We start from the raw sequence: 14808 nt of genomic DNA, 5'->3' as shown, positions 1-14808 counted from the left end.
TAAAAGAAAGGGACAGTACGATGATCCCGGTATTTTGAATTTTGTTCACGACGACATAAAGCTAATCTTGCAAATGCGTTCAACACTAGTAGTCATAATCGACAACATTCTTTGCCAAAGAACAAAATTACTCGCGTGATTATTCATATATAGTACTACCGTATTGATTTTGGTATAGACTAGTTGCTAATTAAAAATGAGTATAAGTTTCCATTGTGATGTTAGTGTAACTTTCGCTGAATACTTTAGATTAATTTAAAGTGAATTCAATGTAACCTGACGAAAGAAGCCAATTTTCATTGTGCACTCTACGAACAACTACGTTTTAAGCCGATACGCGTTATTTTTTCGTATGTAGAAGCGTAACAGTGCTTTGTATCTTTTTATTGGCCTGCTTCTTATCATTTTGGTCTTTTACAACTTTGTAGTAACGAACTGGGATGCCATATGAACCATGTCAACACAATCGTGGAGAAAAAATTACATTCCGCACGTAGATAATAGCAACAATTCCACATTCCTGAACAACAACTTGATGAACCCGAGTTATTACTTAGCCTGGTTTCATTTAAACGGTTATGTTAATGGTCAAAATTATCGAATTTGGGGCGCATTTCGTCGAGTCATATTATGTTGAATTTAGCTATTCGTGATATGAATATGACCCACCTCTTTTTTTGTTTACAGTATATAGAGTAGAAATAAATCAATAAGGGGCAACTCTACAGTCATGGGCCAAGTTTGCATATAACGGAAAAATGTCGTGACTAATTACTTTCCTCTCTAAAGGCATAATCCCTTTGGGCGTATTTTTTGTGCTAATTCCATGTATAAACACCATTAATTAAATGAACGAGTATATTAATTTTACATACCCACTTATTTAATAGTAAACAACTCTTACACGGAATTTTAACAAATTCCAGAACAGCGTTTCTGCGACCAAATAATTGTTGCTTGGCTGCTACTAACGCAGGAGTGCCAGAAAGTTTACCCCTGGCGGTATAATGTAACGCAAATTTACGATTATTAGTGGTTGTTTTTCACTTACGTACGATATTAATTGTAATTATAGTGTGATGGTCGTTTGCACCGACAAATTTAAGTGGAGCTTAGCTTAAGCGTAGCTTAAAATCCATGGCAACGATTATTGAGACAATGGTTGCCATGGATTTTAAGCTACGCTTAAGCTAAGTTACACTTAAATTTGTCGGTGCAAACGGCCATTAATGTTCCAAATGATACTTTTGAACTATGTACATGGCTGTATCTAGTTATAGTATATCTATCTCCAAAACAAAAGAATGAGAGTTTTCTCTATAATTATGCACTGCGTCCAAGGTAAGGATGTCTATCATGGGGTTCTCGGAAACCATAGAAGATACGAAGATGGTCAAATTAGGAAAATGTTTTGCGCAATTAAAGAGTAGGTTGTAACGTTGTAATTATTCTAAGTTAGTCAGTACGAATTTCCCTTGTTACGGCACTGGCGGGGGAGAATGCGATGTAACCTTCAATTGTTAGTTTTGACGATGGTGGGTTTCGGCATTGGTACCTGCGCGATTGGCGGGGCGAGGAAAGTTCGTGCGTGTCTTACTTTCTTTTCGTTGCTCGTTTTGGGAAGACGCAAAAGTGTCGGTTGAATATTAGTTCGCTGGTGTAATGTCGTAAAAGATTGGTTTCCGTCATCTATTGAAGTATTACCTTTCACGGAATCATCTTATTAAACTATGGATTGATAGTTTTTTTTTGGTTAATCAATATCGTAGTGAACTCTTTTGAGAGGCTTTTAAACGAATTACCAGCGAAACTATGTAAGTAGATATACGGAATTAATATCTCGGCCATTATAATGTTCATTTTTAGTGACCGTATCTTCCTGATCGTTATTAATTATCATACAACGTCAATCTTTCCAATAGACCTTCTTTAATAAGAGGTAAAGAGGGTTATGCGTACTACAATGCACCGTTTTAAACAATCGCTTTTTAGGGTCCTTGTATCCCGTTTAAATTTGCACATTAACATATGTCACCGGAGGGACGTCCATTTTGAATTATTACCAACAGATGCCTTCATCTGAATACACATTCAGCAGTAATCAGCCGTTTGGAACCATGAGATAGAATACATAACCTATATCTGAGCTTATCACCGTCGAAATAATTACTTAGCCTATATCAATTATCTGACCAGTTTTGGGGAAATTTTCACTATTTTAAATTTAACTGTAAGCGTAATTCTGGTTAACGATCTTTCGATTAATGCCGACATAATTGGCTCTGATTATTGTTTTTGCATTTGAGATCTCCTTCGGAGACATGATTTAATATTGGTTTGTCCTATTACGATCGTGGGAAGTACCGCAAGTGGTAAGCCCCTCAGGCACCGTTAAGTACCTCACTGTAGCATTTTTGATTCACCGAGGCATTCTCGGTTAATTTGTCCTTTTATTCTTTATTATAGCTACTAGGTTGAACATTCCTGGGATGAGCTCACTCCACGAATGCCTTCGGAACTCCAGGTAAGAATAATACCTTCTCTTTATATACTTGTGTGTTCGCCACCTCGTTTTGGGGTTAATAACGTTAAGTTTCATGCCGTCGGGTGTGATCGAGTTATCGTTCACTAATTTGTGGGATTAATGTTCAATTAAGTAAAGTTTTTGGGGGAATTCAATTTAGGGGAAGAGATTAGTAAATGTATATTATTTTTAGTAGTGCATATTCATGCGTTAAGATTTTTTCTTGAATTTGGTGTACCTTACTGAATAAATTTTTGATTTTTGGGTTGGTCAGGTACTCACTGATTATATTATTGTTGTGCCGCTACTGTTACACTTCTTTATTCCGGTAACAGTCAGTGTATAATATTCCAGGTAATAAGGTGGCGCCCTTACTGCTTTGCTCTAGCATACCTAATTATTAGATGAGAGGAACGGAATTCAGTGCCCGCAGAGACCGAACGATACCTAATGACCCTTGAGTGCTCAAGCTTACCCCGATTAATAGTCACCCCTGAGCTAGTTGGCCGATTAGCGGCGGGTTTGAGCAAATTCACCGTTATAAAAGTGGCATCCCTGCACGTGGAGCCTTTGCCTGCGTTAATTATCATATCACATGTGTTTTAATTTTCACTGGCGCAACTGATTCCATTCCACTTATCTCTAATTAATTTTTTTTTAATTGTTGCTTTACTTGACTTTGATCAATTATAATTTATATATATATTGGGAATATTTTGACATTAATTATAAGATCTATTGGTATCATTATTCAATGGATATAAACCGTTTGAGAGAGGCTGAACTCAAGTATGAGATTCAGATTCGGGGAGGTCAACCCGGAGTTAACGTTAGTGAGAGTCGAACCGTTCTTCGTAAGTTATTCGAAGCTGAGAAAATCCCCGGCTATGTTGCTCCGGATTACCCCTTTACTTTTTCTGAGGATCTAGCTGCTCTCACTGAGTTGACCAACACTTTACAAAATAAAATTGATTCTTTTGAAGACGCCTATGGTGGAGGGTCTTATTTATCCATAGTAGCCATGCTAGTGCATGCCGATCGTCGCTTACACCGGACGCAGACATTATTGACCAATACCGCGGACCAAGTAGACAAACTTCGCGAATTAACCCTGTTTCTTAGACAGCTTAGGGCCTCGTTAGACAACAAAGCTTTTAGATTTAATGACACTATATTGCCTTCAGCACCACATCCGATAGTAACTTCGACTCCTACTCGCAGCACAGCTGAAATGCCTCCAAAATTATCAGTACATAGCACACCAGTGCATAAATGGGGACTTAAATTCTCTGGAGAGCCTAAGGGGGATACTGTTAATTCATTTTTGGATAAAGTCGAACGGATGGCTAGAGCTCGTGGCGTCGATCACGCTACCTTGTTCGAGTCTGCCTATGACCTGTTCGAAGGGATAGCAATGACTTGGTACCATGTAAATTCATATCGAGCTACCTCATGGGAGCACCTTATGGAGCCAACGCACAAGCCATTGGTTACATCATGGCACCCATTACCTTAAAGGATCGCACCATTTTATTGAATTTATTTGTGATGCCTGACCTAACAACGAATTTGATTCTCGGCATAGACTTTTGGGACAGAATCGGTATAATACCCAATCTTCACGATGATTGCTGGCATTTCACGTCTACGACTCCACCATCTCATCAAGTAGCTATTATTGATCAACCTCATCTTACTGCCGAACAGCAGCAGTCACTCACTACCCTTTTGGATCAAACTTTTGAAGCCATGGGAGCTAATTTGGGATTAACCTCGGTGGGGAAACACAAGATACGCCTTGTTGAGGGCGCCGAACCCCTCAAACAACGCTACTACCCTGTCAACCCAGTCAAACAGAAAATTCTTAATGTCACCATCGATGAGATGCTTAGGAATAATGTCATCGAACCATCCACTAGTCCTTGGGCTTCTCCGGTCTGTTTAATTCCGAAGAAGGACAATACTTACCGTTTTTGCGTGGATTACCGCAAGCTGAATGCCCTGACTATAAAGGACGCGTTTCCTTTGCCCTATATCTCCACCATATTAGAACAGTTGAGGGACGCTCGCTACCTTAGTTCGCTTGACATCAAGTCGGCGTATTGGCAAGTGGAGGTCGAGGAATCTTCTCGCCCATATACCGCTTTTACGGTACCTGGTCGTGGACTCTTCCAATTCCGCCGAATGCCTTTTGGCTTGACAAATGCACCAGCTACCTTTCAGCGTATCATAGATACGGTTTTAGGACCCGAACTGCAGCCTAACGTCTTAGTATACTTGGACGATGTAATCATCGTCTCCCAAGACTTCGATTCGCACCTGCGAATTTTGCAAACCGTTTTCAACAAGTTGTCTGCTGCAGGATTCGTACTCAATAAAGACAAGTGTCATTTTTGCCGCTCAGAGTTAAAATATCTGGGTTATGTTGTAGATGCAAATGGACTACATCCCGACCCTGATAAGGTAAAAGCAATTTTAAATATCATTTCACCTACCAATCTTAACGAAGTTAGGCGATTTTTAGGAACCTGTAGTTGGTACCGACGTTTCATTCCCGATTTCTCCACAATCGTGGCGCCTTTAACTCGACTTCTTAAGAAAAACGTCACCTTCGAGTGGACCTCTGATTGCGAGAACTCTTTCGTGAAACTTAAAGAACTTTTAGCTACTGCACCGATTCTAAATTGCCCCGATTTTACTAAACCTTTCATTCTACAGACAGACGCTTCGGCCTACGGTTTAGGCGCTGTGTTAATTCAAAATTTCCCGGATGGAGAACGAGTTATTTGTTACTTGTCTCGTTCCTTGTCTGCAGCTGAACGCAATTACAGCACCACTGAGCGTGAGTGCTTGGCCGTCATTTGGGGGGTGGAGCAACTTAGACACTATCTCGAGGGGGTTCAGTTCACCGTGATCACGGACCACCATTCTTTGTTGTGGCTGCATTCCCTTAAAGATCCCCAAGGGCGTTTAGCACGTTGGGCACTTCGCCTTCAGCCATATACTTTTACCCTCGTACACCGCAAGGGTAAAGACAATTTGGTACCCGATCTCTTATCACGTACCGTACCCATTATAGATGCTATTCACACCTCGGAGGAAATTATTAACCCCGAAGCTTTTCGTGGTAGCACTGATCGTTGGTATCGTGGTATGTTCGATCGTTTGGAAAAAGAGCCGCATAAATACCCTGGATGGAATGTGAGGAATTCTCTTTTATATAAATATATTTGTTCTGCCTCAGATAGCCGTGACTTCGAGAAGTGGAAACTCGTCGTTCCTACCGATTTTAGACTTGCTATCATCCGTGAATCCCACGACAATGTTACATCAGGACATTTTGGGGTTTACAAAACCTATTAGCGTATCCATCATCGTTATTACTGGCCCAAAATGGTTAGCGATGTTAAACGTTTTGTTTCACGTTGTCCCACCTGTGCGGAACACAAACCGGAACAACAGCGACCTGCTGGTTTAATGGGTTCCCACCCTAAGATCTATGAACCTTGGCAGATGATTAGTTTGGATTTTATTGGTCCCTTACCTCGATCAACTCAGGGACGCACCCATCTTCTGGTTGTATCAGACTATTTGAGCAAGTTCGTACTTCTTTTTCCAGTTAGGACCGCGAATGCGCAAACACTTGTTAAGTGCATTGAGGAGTCGGTATTTCTCGTGTACGGATCGCCTCAACATCTTATTTGTGACAACGGCGTGCAAATGCGCAGCCGACTTTTTCTGAATCTTTGTAACCGCTACCGTGTCAATGTTCGTTTCACACCCTTCTATCATCCACAAGCCGATCCTGCGGAACGTGTTAATAGGGTGGTGAAACAATTAATTTCCACCTACATTAAGGACAATCACCGCCATTGGGATGTCAACTTAGCTTCGATTGCCTGTGCCCTTAGAACTTCTAAACACGAAACCACTGGAGTCACTCCCTATCGTGTTAATTTCGGGAAAGAATTTCGTATTCGGGGGGACAGCTTCGAGACAGACTTGACTGACAATGAACCGATTGATGTCGAACAGCGGTTGGAACAACAACAACAACTTTGTACTAAAATAATTGAACGCATCCGAAATACTCATGACCGAAACAAACGTACTTACGATCTGAGACGAAGGCATGTGAGTTTTGAGATTGGACAGCAGGTCTGGCGCAAAAATAAATCTATTTCTGACGCTACCAAGGATTATACCGCCAAACTAGCCCCTCGATTTTTAGGACCCTTTACGGTTGCCCGTAAGGTAGGTTATCTCACCTATGAGTTGAAGGACGCCCATGGGAAATCCTCTGGCATGTGGCACGTTCAGGATCTCAAACCCTATTTCGAACCCGACGATCATGGTTAAATGTAGTATTTCTGGGATTGTCTTCTGGTTGGCGGATTTGTTGTTGCTACCGTTTCACTCTATTTAGACACATTGTTTTTTTTTTTTTTGTATTACCGAATTTGACTTCATGTAGTGTAGGCACTTTGTCTCCACGCAATTTTCGGGATGGTTGGTTGGGGACTGTCGGAAGGTTCTTCAGGGGGTTGTGCCGATCTTTCTTTCCAGGTGCAACTTCCCCGCTCGTTCACCAGAGCCCTTCTTGGTGTTATCATTCCATCTCAACCTCATCTTTTCGTAGTATGAACGTTGAATAAACGAGCTACGAGAAGGGTGCGAGGCCTTGTGCATCTTTCGAGATCGCAAGACTCCCCTAACTCCGTGTGAACATATGAATGCATGAGAACACGAGGAAGGAGATGACCTGTGCAAGCTTCGGTGACCACAGGCTCTCCGGAATCAGAGTGAATAAGTTTTTTTTCTCTGCGATTGTGTTAATGATCATTTCTATCTTATAGCACCTCCTGTCATTTCATCGTGCTAGTACATGGTGGCAGTGAGGGGGCATCTTTTTCTTCTGTGTTCGTCTTGGGTCGGTTTCTTGTACATGTATCTCTTTTGTACTCTTCTGGGTTGGGGTTTTAGGGGATTTTTTTTGTTGTTGTTAGAGGGGGGGGGATTTTAACTTTGGGGAGGGATGGGAAAGATGCTACGTTTGTGGATCCTGTGGTACCGTTCTGGATGATTGAATAGTAGCATGACTGTTGTATAATTGAGGACAGTAGCCTACCACCTACCACTTTCGTTAACCCTATCCTTATCCACTTTGCTTCCTTAACTTAGTATATTCCGTTATTTTAGTTGATTCCTTTCAGTTTTTTTTGTTGTTTTTTTTTTTTGGGGGAGTTGTGTCGCTTCACGATGCACTTTCTTTGACTTCCTTTTTGGTTTTTCACTTTCACTTTCCCCGTACCGACCGAATGTCGAAGAACTCTTGGAAGGCGTGAAGAGTTTGGCTGTTGTCTAGCGACTGTAGCGCGCCAGTAGGTATGAATGGGTCATTCGGTTCGTTACCATAGGATCGATGAGGTGAATTCTGGGTTTTCTTTTGTGTGGAGGTGTGGCTAGGCAGATCGTCGGCAAACTTTTGGAAGTTTCCCTCCTATCGAAGGAGAGGGGGGATGTAACGTTGTAATTATTCTAAGTTAGTCAGTACGAATTTCCCTTGTTACGGCACTGGCGGGGGAGAATGCGATGTAACCTTCAATTGTTGGTTTTGACGATTGTGGGTTTCGGCGTTGGTGCCTGCGCGATTGGCGGGGCGAGGAAAGTTCAGGTCTAGCCTGGTCGCACGGATTAAAATCAAGTAACGATCAGTGTCTGTGTCTGTGTCTAGGGTCCTAAAAAAAAAAAAAAAAATATTATTATTATTATTATTATTATTATATACGGGATTAATATCTCGGCCATTATAATGTTCATTTTTAGTGACCGTATCTTCCTGATCGTTATTAATTATCATACAACATCAATCTTTCCAATAGACCTTCTTTAATAAGAGGTAAAGAGGGTTATGCGTACTACAATATATACGTTTTCTACCCCGAAGGGAGGAAAACGAGTATTTCAGGTCTTGCTGAAGGCTTGACCTCTCGGAGATTACACTCTTCTTCGTTCACGTTTAGTACCACTCGTGTTGCGTCGTTTAACTTCGTAAACGCCTGCCGAATACGGCCGGCTAGTAACCCTAGATATTTATTTAGTACCTATCCGAGGAAAACGAAGGTCGGCAAGAACTTACTCCAGGTCAAGCCTTCAGCAAGACCTGAAATACTCGTTTTCCTCCCTTCGGGGTAGAAAACGTATATATTTCAGGGTCTGTGCCTACGGCTTGACCTCTCGGAGAGGTGTTTGTACTCTGCCGGCCCGATAGCGTACTGTGAAAAGATAAACGGAGAGAAAATTACTAAATATTCATTTACTCCTTGTTAAAAATGTATAACAACCAACATAGATAAAGTATCTTAAAACAAAGATATAATCTCCAACTGAAACTGAAGGGTACTTATAAGCGTGTCTCATATGATAATGGTTCAAAACTATTTCTTATTAAGGTTGCCAAACCCGTTGACGAACCTTCTAGCTGACGACAGTAATACTTGAAAAAGTTTTCCGGACCCAACCAGTTGCCTTTTTTCAATATAGTATTCACATCGACACCCCTGTTGAAATCATAAGAAGCCACTGCTGATCTGAGGGATCCCGGACTAGCATCTAACCGAGCTTCAGAGAAAGTCGTTTTAATCCATCCAGCTATTATTGTGCGTGATGCGGCTCTGACTTTACCACGAGTTGAAATAAATAATGACGATAATCCGGTCACGGCTTTTCTTCTGAACTCTGACAGCTTTAATAATTTCTTGATCCAAAAGACTATATTTATCTCTCTAGGATCGTTACTTATTAATTTCCAGCCAGACTGTTTGTGTCCTCTATGCTTATCCGTCTTTGAACCGAATTTAGGCCAGAAAACAATGTCATTTGAATTACATTCAAAAAATTTATCGGCAATCGACAGTAAGGTTAGATCGTGAATTCGTCTACCAGAGGCCAACAGTAACAGGATCGCAACATGTCTCGTTACCTGGAACAGACTTTCCTCCTTAGGAGGGTTATTAGTCAGCCACTCTAGTAATCTATCCACGTTCCAAATGTTCTTTGGTGGATCTTGTGATTGTCCTTCATAATTCCCCATTGCTTTTAAAGCTGACCTAACCAATGGGTGAGATCCCAATTTTTCTTCATCGAAGGGAAAAGCTAAGCTGCAAATAGCAGATTTTCTTAACAAGATTGATCGTACCGCCAGTTTTCTCTCCATGAAAAGGTAGCATAAATATGACGCCAATTGTTGTCCCGTAGGTCGATTCGATACAATGTTTTTTGCACTACACCAGGATAGCCACTGCTTCCACACAGACGAATACGTCTTCCAAGTGGAGTCCCTCCAAGCCGATGTAATGAGGTTTATTTCACGTTTATTCAAATCACCTGTTAGATCCTCCCAGCCCGTACCTTCCAGACCTCTAAATTTAGGTCTGATAAATTTTGAGGTGGTAGCCCTGTCGTTAGATCTATAAGAGTTTCTTTCAGGTTCCTCAGTGAAAGTGGTGCTGCGATGGCTCTGCTCTTTAGGTCGCTTCTCCAAAAGGTGTTTTTCCATCTGGGAGCCACTATCAGAAATATCCCTGATGAGTAATTGAGGTGGTTTAGTACTTCCGGTATCAGAGCCGGGGGAGGAAAGATCCAGCCTAGTTGCACCATCCGCATCCTGCTGAAGGCGTTGAAAAAAAAGGGCTTCCTCGTCGTTGGTTTCTATCGACACATATCTGGAGACTACTTTCGATCGCTTGGAAGCGAAAAAGTCCACTTCTGGAGTACCCCATCTTTCGAAGATCCACTCTGTCGCTGAAGCTTTCAGATGCCATTCCGCAGGATTCTGGTTCCTGGAGAGACTGTCCGCGATGCAGTTGTACATTCCGGGTAGGTAATATGGTACTAGTCGAATCTGATATCTGTGTGCCAACTCTAGAATTTTCCTCGTCATGGTCAGTAAGATTTTGGATCGAGTTCCCCCTTCTTTGCGGAGAAAAGCTACAACAGTTTTGTTGTCCGATTGGATCATCACTCCTTTGTTGCTGAGGGTGGAACAAAATTCCCGCAAGGCTAGAAGAATGACAAATAGTTCCTTGCGATTTATGTGCCATGGCAGTTGTTCGCTTGACCAAGCACCCGATCTCATTTCTCTGTTCAGGTGAAACCCCCAGCCTTGATCTGAGGCATCTGTCGTCAAAAATGATGATGGGAAGATTAACTGTGACATCTGTTTGTTTTCTTGCCACCAAACACACTCTGTCTTGGCATCTACTGGAATAGGAACTAGCTTCGACGGATCTTCCATGAATAGCTTGCGAGACGCTAATTGCATTCTGCGGGAGTTCAGACGTCCGAGAGGGATTACCAAAGCAGCAAAATTTAACTGCCCTAGAATCGAAGTTGCAATCTGCCAGTTCCATGAGTTTGATGTTATGATTTTGTTCAGAATGCCTTCTAACTTGACTATCTTTTCGCGAGGTAACGACATGGTTTCTTGTTCTAGGTCCCAAATTATGCCTAAGAATTTCAGACATTTGTTTGGATCTAAAACTGACTTTGCTAGGTTCACCTTCCATCCTAACCTTTGAAAAAGGCTTACCGCCAAACATGCCTGTTTCTGTAGTATAGTTGGATTCTGATGCGCCAACAAAAAATCGTCGAGGTACACTAACACACGCAGTCCGTAATCCGTAGTTCCGCCATCCAGTTGCTTACCCTCGAGAAGGCTAAAGGTGCGCTTGACAGTCCGAAAGGAAGACATGTCATTTGCAGTATCTGCCCCTGGTAAGACACACATAGGAATCTTTGATGGCTCTCTTTTACTGGAATGTGGTAGTAAGCCTGAGATATATCTATCTTTGCTAGGTAATCTCCTTTTTGTAAGAATCGAGGAACTGATCTTTGGCTTATCAGGCGAAAAGTATTCGTCCGTACGAATGTATTTAGCCTTTGGAGGTTGAGGATTTGCCGAGCTGATCCGTCGGGTTTCGACGTTAAGAACATTGTCGATAAGAATCCGCTGCTTGACGAAGCAGGTATTAAAATTTTTTCCTTTTTCAGTTTTTCTATTTCGATTGACATTGTAGGCGAGGGCGTGGTTGCAAACCTTTGAATATTTGTTGTGTTGAACGGAATTGATAAGGGTGGATTTGCGAAAGGGATTTGATAGCCGCTGACGATCCCCTTCACGTGTGTTGGGGCACCCAGAGAATCCCACTGTTGCAGGAAATCTCCCAACTGCCCTCCCTTGAACTGAGAGTCATTGTCGTTTAGCCCTATTCCCCCAGTTACCTGAGGTGGGCATTTTTGGAAATTTTCCACTGGACTGCTTTGAAGAACTTCCCAACGTTCTTGGGGCACGAAAGGGCTTTGTTTGCTTTGCCTCTTTCCTTACAAAAGGTCTCAGGGGTACTTTCGATTGGTTAACGAAAGAAGACCGATCTCTTGGTTTTTCTGGGAGAGGAAAGATTCTTTGCGCACTCCCGTTTTGATTTAAAAACAGTGAAAGTTGTTTTTCCTCAAATAAATGTGTTTGCGAGGGTGGAATCTTTTCCAGCTCCCTTACTAGGTAAGATGGGCGAGGTTTGAATGTTCTCCTTCTTATTTCAATTGCTTCTGAACGTCTACCACATACATATTGAAGTAGATCGTCCGATATTTCCTCCAAAGTGCCATTCCCCGTGAATTTCTTTACAATTTGTGGCCAGATGTCAGGAGCTAGCACCCTTATTTCTTTTAGTGTTTCATCCAACTTTTTCCTCTCCATTAGAATTCCATGGGAAATATTTGCCAGCATGATATAGATAAAACCTTTAGAATAAACGGTTTATTCAACAAAATTATTGGCAATGACAATATAGGAAATGACATTAAAATAACATTACAAACTAGATTAGAATGAGGCAATAAATAATGTGTTTCTATATTACCACATTCATCCACACATCATTTTAAAATATAATCATTGTAACGGATTGGGAGCCTACGTTCCCTAACTGATCTTCGTGAAATCGCTTCGTCAATAAAATTCGATGGTGATTCAATTTGCTCTGCAGCCGATTGGTCTGAATCAGTAGTTACTGGCTGTTCTATTCTTTCACTTTCTGAATCCAAAAACGATCTTGGTTCGCCAACTTGCTCTACAGGTGATTGGTCTGAATCAGAAGTTTCTGGCTGTTCTATGTTGATCATATCCGGAATTCGTTCACCTTCTTGATTCAATGGTGCTAAGTGACGATTTGAAACAGTCGATTCACGACCATCTGCAAGGCGAACATAAGAGTAATCGGGGTTTACATGAAGCAGTGTGACTTCCTCCACTTCAAAGCGTTGTACAAGTTCGTTCCCTAATGGAAAATTCTTTGTGTTTGATAAGGCGTGAACTTTTTCCGAAAATCTTGGTATCCATTTGCTATAGTGGGCAAACAAACCCATAACTCTTCGTAATGAAGGTAAATCATGTGGCGGCGGCATACTAATGAGTGGTCGAAGGCGGTCGGGATCCGGTCTGATTACATGATCCTTTATATGATAACCCAGGATATTAATTGAATTTTGAGAGAACTTACTTTTTTTCTTCGTTAATAGTCAGCCCATATTTGGAAGCGGCTGCCATAAATTTCTCAAGATTCTTGTCATGCTCCTGTAAAGTTTTGCCGCAAATGGTTATATCATCCAAATAGACGTATGTTCCTTCCAATTCTTCCTCTCTAATGATCCAATCAATAACTCTTTGAAAACTTGACACTCCATTAGTTACACCAAAAGGAATTCGGCGAAATTGATAGAGGTTTCCGAGCGCTTCGAAAGCAGTATATAGTCGTTCTTCGGATAAGATTGGAATTTGATGGTAAGCACTTTGCAGATCGATTGCACTAAATATAGAATAATTCGATATATTAGATACTAATTCTTCCATATTTGGAAGAGGATATGCGTCCAGCAGCGTATACCTATTTATTGTCTGTGAATAATCGATTACAAGACGCTTTTTATGAGTTGCATTCTTCGTAATTAAAACTTGAGCTCTCCAGGGAGAGGTGCTTTCTTCGATGATCCCTTCCATCAACAGTTTTCGTATTTCTTCTTTTATAAATTTCTTGTCATCTTCGCTATACCTTCGAGACTTTATAGCAATAGGTTTGCAATCAGAAGAAATATTTGAAAATAAGGGTACCGCAGGTACAGAAGCTGCCGCAACTCCACACACTTTGATAGGTTCTTTCGTTCCACCAAAATTTAATTCAAGAGAAGAATGCTTTTTAAGAATATCGTGACCTATAATTAAATCAGCGCACAAATCCTTCACTATCAGTAAATGTAAATTTTGATAATCGTACTGGCCGACTTTAGCAGATACCCAGGTTTCTCCTGCAACTTGTGATGTTAGAGAGGTTGAAGCCATTGAAATACATTGGTTACTAGGTTTCTTTTTAAGTCGTAACAAATTAAAATACGATTCATCTATGAAACTCAAACTACTACCTGTATCAATCAGTGCTTCAGCTCGGACTCCTTGAATATATGCTATTACAGTTGCTTTCTTTAAAGAGCTGGGAGAAGCTGCTACAATACCTATACATGCTGAAGTATTTGTGTGGATGAATGTGTCCACTTCCGCAAAAGAAACATTTTCGTTTATTTTTGTAAGAGCTCTTGTAAGAGGGCGAAGCTGCGACGGTATGTTCCTCGCACTGATCTTCAGGCTGTGATACTCCTCCTCCAAGTTGTTGAACAGCGTTTAAGCCAATAACGTTGTATTGTTGGGAATTAATCTCTGCCATCTCTAAGGATAATGCTTGATTGTACGCTTCATCGAGGGTTAACGTCAGATTCTCGAGTAATCGCTGTCTTATCTTATTTGACTGGATTCCCGAAATAAATGCGTCACGTATATTGTCAGATCGATTAGTTTCGGCGTCCACGCTTTGAAACTGGCATTCTCTAGATAATAGTTTTAAGGCCTGTATGTATGCATCGATATTTTCCTCATTAAGTTGCTTTCTAGTAGCTAGCATGTGCCTAGCGTAGATAATATTCTTAGGTTTGATAAAAATCGTATTTAGTAGGCTGATAGCAGCGTCATAAGTTGAACACTCACTGATATATGAGTATACCCTTGAAGACACATGATTGATTAGCAAATTCAACTTACTGGGTGCAAAAAGAAGCAAATCTTCTTCTTCGGTCGGTGTATATGCCAAGAGAAAATTCTCAAAGGTTCGGAGCCAGTGCTCCCATTCCTTGGAGGCGGAACTAACTGATGGATCAATATCCAATCGAATGGGTTTCAG

At 41.3% G+C, this 14808-nt stretch overlaps 1 protein-coding gene and 1 long non-coding RNA gene across 2 annotated transcripts in view; one reads left to right on the top strand and one right to left on the bottom strand.

Moving 5' to 3' along the window:
• LOC116175350 (5-hydroxytryptamine receptor 1D-like) overlaps positions 1-14808 on the bottom strand; it is a 174914-nt gene that overhangs the window by 18428 nt on the left and 141678 nt on the right. The window lies entirely within an intron of this gene.
• On the top strand, positions 1589-2478 carry LOC116175355. The gene is made up of 3 exons (XR_004146293.1): positions 1589-1814; positions 1867-1939; positions 1993-2478. It is a non-coding gene; the product is annotated as an uncharacterized LOC116175355 (long non-coding RNA).

This window comes from Photinus pyralis, unplaced genomic scaffold (genome assembly GCF_008802855.1).
Source record: "Photinus pyralis isolate 1611_PpyrPB1 unplaced genomic scaffold, Ppyr1.3 Ppyr1.4_LG7, whole genome shotgun sequence".
NCBI lineage: Eukaryota > Metazoa > Arthropoda > Insecta > Coleoptera > Lampyridae > Photinus > Photinus pyralis.
Note: the sequence above shows the minus strand (reverse complement) of the source record. Positions and strands in the feature narration are given on the sequence as shown.